The following is a 7,651-nucleotide window of genomic DNA, read 5'->3' on the forward strand; positions in this document are numbered from 1 at the left end:
GACAAGCAATTTCTACTCAAGGAACGATTTGAGCAACAAAGGAGGTTTTTTTGTTATTAATCAGGACACTGGTTCCTAGTACATAATAATCGAAGAATTAGGAAAGGGCAACAACCTACAGTATCAGCAGATAATAAGTTTTGTAAGTGCATTATTCAGATCAAGGCACACAACAGCATTAGAAAGGTGTTTTATAATCTAATCAAAAGGTTTCATTATCCAGGACAGAACAGATATTATTAAAACAGTTAATAATGGGACACTCTTAGAAGGTCAAGAGGAAGTGCGGCTTGCGGATGCAGTTTATGGATGAAGAACGGACTGTTTGTCAATGGCCCCAAACGCTTCCAACTTGTTTGTTGTTTTTTCTACCAAGTTCTGTGACATCACAGAAGTTCAGCCAATGGCTGGGACTGAGATTCGCTGGCTGCTGTGGAGGTGACAAGGCAATTTTAAACCTGCTGTATATGCAGTGGCATATACGACCTTGCAGGGCCGGCACAACAGTGAGGCCGGGTGAGGCAGGTGCAGGCTCCAGATAGTTGCCTTCTCCTCTGCTGTACACTATCCACCCACGGCTTCTGTCTGGCCGCCTTTTACCCCACTCACTGGGGCAGGCTTGCGAGGTGGAGGTGGGCAGACTGCAGGGGAGCAGGAGACAGGGGTGGGGAACATTTTCTGTATTGCAAAATAGTCTGGCTCCCTGTCCTTCAAATGCTCAGCTCGGTCATCACCGCTCCCTGCTCATCAAATGACCTGTCTGTTGATGGGGCGGGAGGGACAATTTGCAACTTCATCAGGGTACTAGGCTGAAAAGCCCCTCCCCCAATAGACCTCAATCTATTATTATTATTAATTATTATTATTATTATTATTATTATTATTATTATTATTATTACGCACCCTTTATCAAAAGACCTCAGGGCGGTGTGCAACGTTAGAGACACATTACAAAACACCAATGATAACACATAGTAAAAAGCATTCTGACAGACAGCCTAATAGTAAAATATCCATAACAATAACAGTCCTCTGCTTCTTGGGAGAAAAGCAATGACAAACCTAGACAGCATCATAAAAAGCAGAGACATCACCTTGCCAACAAAGGTCTGTACAGTTAAAGCTATGGTTTTCCCAGTAGTGATGTATGGAAGTGAGAGCTGGACCATAAAGAAGGCTGATCGCCGAAGAATTGATGCTTTTGAATTCTGGTGCTGGAGGAGACTCTTGAGAGTCCCATGGACTGCAAGAAGATCAAACCTATCCATTCTGAAGGAAATCAGCCCTGAGTGCTCACTGGAAGGACAGATCCTGAAGCAGAGGCTCCAATACTTTGGCCACCTTATGAGAAGAGAAGACTCTCTGGAAAAGACCCTGATGTTGGGAAAGATGGAGGGCACAAGGAGAAGGGGACGGCAGAGGACGAGATGGTCGGACAGTGTTCTCGAAGTTAGCAACATGAGTCTGACCAAGCTGTGGGAGGCAGTGGAAGACAGGAGTGCCTGGCATGTTCTGGTCCATGGGATCACGAAGAGTCGAACACGACTAAACAACTAAACAACAACAACCCCACACTTTCACAGACTGTTGATTATCCAATAGCCATGGACCTGGGTAAAGATGAATGTTTTTTGCCTGGTGTCTAAAGACACGTAATGATGGCGGCAGGTGAAGCCTCTCTGGGGAGAGCAGTCAGGGAACCACCACAGAAAAGGCCTGATCTCTTGTTGCCACCCTCTGCACCTCTTGGGGAGCGGGGATGTAGAAAGGGCCACGGGTGACAAGCACAGGGTCCGGGTCGGTTCATATGGGGAGAGGTGGACCTTAAGGTATTAAGGTCTTGAGCCTTTATAGCACTTTGAATTTGGCCCGGAAACTAATCGGCAACCAATGCAGTTGTGCCGGTTCTGTTTGTGTCTAGTTCTAGTCTGCCTTCCTTGATGCTGCCATAGTCTTAAAAGATAAAGGGACCCCTGACCATTAGGACCAGTTGTGGCTGACTCTGGGGTTGCGGCGCTCATCTCACTTTATTGGCTGAGGGAGCCGGCGTACAGCTTCCGGGTCATGTGGCCAGCATGACTAAGCTGCTTCTGGAGAACCAGAGCAGCACACCGAAACGCTGTTGACCTTCCCGCCGGAGTGGTACCTATTTATCTACTTGCACTTTGACGTGCTTTCGAACTGTTAGGTTGGCAGGAGCAGGGACCGAGCAATGGGAGCTCACCCCGTCGCGGGGATTCGAACCGCCAACCTTCTGATTGGCAAGTCCTAGGCTCTGTGGTTTAACCCACAGCGCCACCCAAGTCCCTGCCTTAGTCTTAGGGGAGCCAGAACAATTTGCTGGGGGTGCAGGAAAGGTGGGGAGATGAGACTGCAGAAGTAGCGAACCCTTGGCTCCACGGTCTCATCTGCCCAGACTGCCAGGCCAAGGCGTTGTCTACCCTTGCCTTAAACACAATTGCTTCCAGTTCAGGAAAAGAGCCCCACAGCAGTTTGATGCTGCCAGCTGCTGTCAATCTCTTCCTGCCCCCTCTGATCCCCTTTTCCAATGGGGGGGGGAGAGAGACATGTCTGGTGGTGGGGTTTCAGGAGGGCTTTGAGCCTTTCATTGCAGAGCAGCCTGTGAGCTAGACGCGGCTTGCAAAAGGCGTCAAGGTTCCCTTCCCCTGCTAGCCACCGGGCTAGTGTTTCTGGTCGCTTGCTAATTTTGTTTAGCATCTCGACAACAACACGAAGCAACAAACAAACAACAAAGTCGGCTCTAATAAGCCCCAGCCGTGTCACCATAGTAACAGAAATCAGAACCACTTCAAGGATCCTGTTGCCTGGGAAGACGATAAAATGTTTTCCATCAATTGCTGTCGGGAAAGTCACAGCTGATAAGCCAGGCAAAGCCAAACGGAGGGGAAAGCAGGGAGCTGTATCTAGTGCAATGGTGGGGAGAAGAAGATATCAGATTAACATGTCCCCCCCCACATACCCCACCCCTGGACTTGGGGGGGGGGTAGATGCAAGCTCCAGGAGCAATAACCACAAAGGCGTCCTGTCCTGATCTTGCAAGCTTTCTTTTTCCTCCTGTCTGTGATGTACAGAATTACAAAGAGACGTCTCTAATAATAGAGAACCCCTCAGCACAAATGGCTTTAGGTTTCCATTCGTATGATGGAGCTCCTTTCATCTTCTTTGAACCACATGCAGAGCCGCTTATCTGCCATGAAATCCTGAAACGAGTATTCTTCCTTATGGACTAGAAACGTTAAAGAAACGAGAACTGGTCCCCAGTCAGGTGACATATATGAAATCAAGGGGCGGCGGGGGGTGGGGGTGATTCTTACAACAATCCTTCTTTATAACAACTATTCTTTAACATTATCATCCACAACAGCATTATTAATTAAATTTGTATACTGCCCTTCATCCAAAGATGACAAGGCAGTTCACAGCACAAAAATACGAAATGAGAACACTAAAGAAATAATAAAACAAACCAATAACCAAACGCGGGTCTCCAGCCGGTGTGGCTTGCAGTCATATGACCAGCGGCAGAATGGGATCTACTGTTTAGATCACTGAAGGACTGCAGTGCTGCGGCCCTTAACCCACTCCTGCTGTCAGGTGAGCTTGGAACAGCAGCAACACCAACAACAACAACCACCTGCCCATCTGACTGGGTTACCCCAGCCATTCTGGGCGGCTCCCAGCAAAATATAAAAACACCATAAAACATCAGCGCCAGCTATGGAAGCATCAGCCTTCTCTGGAAGGCACGGAAACCCTAAAACTGGGGTTGCAGGTCCCACACCTGTACACTAGAGGGCACTGGAGAGCATATGCCCCTGCAAGGTGTTCATTGCTCTTTTCAACCAGAAAGAATACAAAGTTATCCTGTTCGGGTTGGGACTTTGCCTAGGCAATGATATACGTTGAAATAATGCATGGGGAGGGGGCGGGGTTTTTTGGGGGGGGTCACACTGTGTAGCCCACCTGGGCAGCACATGCACCAGACATATGGGCATAAGAAGATATTGTCCCTTTTAAGTGGGTCATCCCAGATTGACAGAAGCCGCATTGGCTTCTGATCCCAATCCCAGATGCTCTGAGCACTGGACCAAAAGACGCACATTTTTTTGGTCCCACGCTGTTGCATAAATCAGTTGGCTCACACCAGAGCACAGGACCCAGAAATAGAACCGAAAGACGCGCCAACTTACCTTGGCACTGTGTGACGCCCACTCTTCTGGCTGAACGCACGACTAGGGTCGCCAGGACAGGAGCATCCCAGGCCCTGAGGTTCCAGGGCCCAAACCAGAGACCTAGGAGCACCCCCAGTGATGTCATAGAGTAGTCCTGGTGATGTCATGGGGCGGTCATTAAGCTCGGCACATTAAACATTAATTACAGCTGTTGAAAGCATGTCATTCAAATAAAAATAACAAGAATTCTAACAAATGAGCAAATGCGCCACTCACTGGTTGGAAATTAAGATAGAAACCTTTGCTCAAGGCAGTTGTTCCCATGCTTGTTGTGAATTGCTCTTGTGAACGGCCAGTGTTAATGGTGCAATTGCCAGTCAATTCTGTATACGTTCAATTTCCTTTACACACACACACACACACACACACACACACACACACACACGACACTCTTGTCCACCTGGAGACTCAAACCCAGGGGTCAGCAAACTTTTTTCAGCCGTGGCACGGCCCCTCAGACCATGTGGTGGGCCAGACTATATTGGGGGGGGGGGGAATGAACGAATTCCTATGCCCCACAAACAACCCAGAGATGCATTTTAAATAAAAGGGCACATTCTACTCATGTAAAAACATGCTGATTCCCGGACCATCCGCGGGCCGGATTGAGAAGGCGATTGGGCAGGATCCGGCCCCCAGGCCTTAGGGTGCCTACCCCTGCTCAAGCCCTCCCACTGGAGGGGCAAGGCAAACCTACAGAGTTGAGGTCAGACCTGGGGATCCGTCAACCTTAGATCTGTGGGGGCCAGGAGACTTGAGGCCCGGCCCCCCTTTATCAACAATCAAACAATGGGGAGCCGAGTTTCAATGAAGTTATCGTATTTGACATTCCCCCTAAGCAGGCTCCTGTGGTGAGTTAAGCCAGCCTGGGGGTGATGGCAGTTGCAGCCCAAAATGTCCGGACGGCGTCAGCTTGGCAAAGGCTGAGTTAATCTCTCAGAGAAGCCGTTTTCCAAACTTGGCTAAACTATCCCTTGACCGCAAATCCTGACGGTGACTTCCAGTGCTGCGCCACCTCTTCCCGGCAGGGAATTCCTGCTCTCCTTGTGGAACAGCTGGCCCTGCACGTTGCGGTAGGGGCTGGAAAAGCAGAGGGCTGGCACCTAGGTCCCTTGGCATCCAGGCCAATCTGCTGGAGGCCTTTCAGCTCACTGCTTCATCCAGCCCCTGAAGCAGGACTGGCACAAAGGCCTCTGCAGATGGCAGAGATGTCTGGAGCCAGTCCAGGCCAGATTCCTGAGTGCTGGTGCTCCTCTCGGCCCCGTGCTTTTCTGCCGGACCTTTGAACACAGCAGAGGGATCGGCAGCAATGTAGAGTATGTGCAGCAAAGTTATTTCGCCCTGCAATTGAGCCTAATGAGGCAGCCAGCGGATGCTTGCGGCGCAGCCACATGGAGACTATGAGGCACGGTTTGACGCTCTTCTGTGGCCCCACAGGTCACAGGCACAGCTTTGGGTTTGTGTTCCGATCCTGCTTTCTCCATGGGAAGGGATGGGTCAGGTTCCAGCACCGTCTGTGCAGTGTGCCAGCAGTGGCGTAGCGTGGGTTGTCAGCACCCGGGGCAAGGCAAGTAATTTGCGCCCCCTAACCCGTGGATTTGCGCCCCCTAACCCGTGGATTTGCGCCCCTAACCCCCAGGTGTTGCGCCCGGTGCGGCCGGCCCCCCCCCCCCCGCACCCCCCACGCTACGCCACTGTGTGCCAGCCCGTAACCAGAAATCCAAGGTGTGCAGGATGGAATATAGTTACACACTGGGGCAAAGGAAGAAAGACTAGCATTATAACTGGGAAAACTAGCTCGAAAACCCCCCATGTCTGAATGCACCCTTTGTCTAACCACTCCTGGTTCCCACGCAGGGCTCAGCCCTACCAAACAGAGGAGGAGGAAACAATGGGGCCGGGAACAGGGAGACAAAGGTCTCTAATGAAATCTGCAAGCCCTACTGCCTGATTCAACCCCCTCCCAGTTTTACGGAGGGATCTTTAGGGAGTAGCAAACCATGCCTTTTAAAAAAGCTGTAGGTAAGGGTCCTCTAGGGAAAGGTGAGTAGCCCAGTGCTGGTATCTCCTCCCGCCTCGCTGGTAATTTAAGCACTCAGATAATAGCAGGGGCGGCAGAGAGTTGTCAACTGCAGTTTTAAGTCCATTTGAAAAGACCCAAACTGAAGCAGGTCTAGGATAATGCACTTGAATTAGCATAAGGTATTAGATTGTTTGAAAACCAGATTTGCATTTTAATAGCATCTCTACCCGAGATCCTTGGTTGGAGCAGTGCTGAAGCAGTCAGCAAATTGCGGTCCCAGAGGCTAGTCCAGGGGTCCCCAAACTAAAGTCCGCGGGCCGGATAAGGCCCAAGGGACTCGTTTATCCGGCCCGCGGTGACCCCCGCTGCCTGCTGCAGCCGCCCACTTACTGGCACTGTGCTGCACAGCTACCCACTTCCGGGTTGGAGGAGCACCGGAAATAGCTTGTGTGCATGCGCAAGCGTTATTTCCTGTGCATATCCGGGTTGGAGGAGGCCTGTGCACATGCACACAAACTATTTCTGATGCTCCTCCGACCCGGAAGTGCACTAGAAATAGTGTGTGCACATGCAAATGGACACATGCTCCTCCGCCCTCTGCCCCGCTGCGCAATCGGTGCTGGAGACACTGGCCTGAGGTGTGGTAAGTTTGCTGACCCCTGGACTAGTCCTTGTTGAATGTCACTGTTATGTACTGAGTTGAATAGGATCCAAACTGCAGCAGTCTGATTGGTCCTAGAACAATAGGATCCAAATCACAGCAGTCTGATTGGTCCTAGAACAATAGGATTCAGAATGCAGCAGTCTGATTGGTCCAAGAACAATGCAGCAGTATGATTGGTTGGCAGGAACCACCCAATCATGCTCCAGATATAGTGAATCCACAACCTGATTGGCTTACAGTAGAATTCCAGAATTAACCAATCATGTGCAGCCCATTGTGTAAATAATGTATATAAAGCAGATACTTTGAGGGGACTTTTATTCATTCCTCCTCACCACTATGAGCTGAATAAAGAGCATGAAATCACTTTGCGACTCTGAGTATATTTCAGTCACCCGCCTTTGCCAGCAAGGCTCCCACCCACCCACGCAAACACAGGGCAGAGGCCTTTGGGGCCAGGAGTTTGCTTGGGAAGTGATGCCCTAGCACAGCTGGGAACTGCAGCCCCCTTCCCCACCCACGCCATGCTCAGGAGGCAGGTTTCTTCCATCTCGACAAAAGGCTCCATTTGATAAAAGCCAGAGCTATTTCTGACGCTGCCCACTGTCACCGAGTTAAAACCAGTGCCTCCCTGACTCAGCCAGGTCCTCCTGGACCCGAACATTTCTTTCATTTGCAGAGAAGGCTGCAAGGTGCCCGTGGCCTCCGTCG

This window comes from Podarcis bocagei (genome assembly GCF_964188305.1).
Source record: "Podarcis bocagei genome assembly, chromosome: 14".
Taxonomy (NCBI): Eukaryota; Metazoa; Chordata; class Lepidosauria; order Squamata; family Lacertidae; genus Podarcis; species Podarcis bocagei.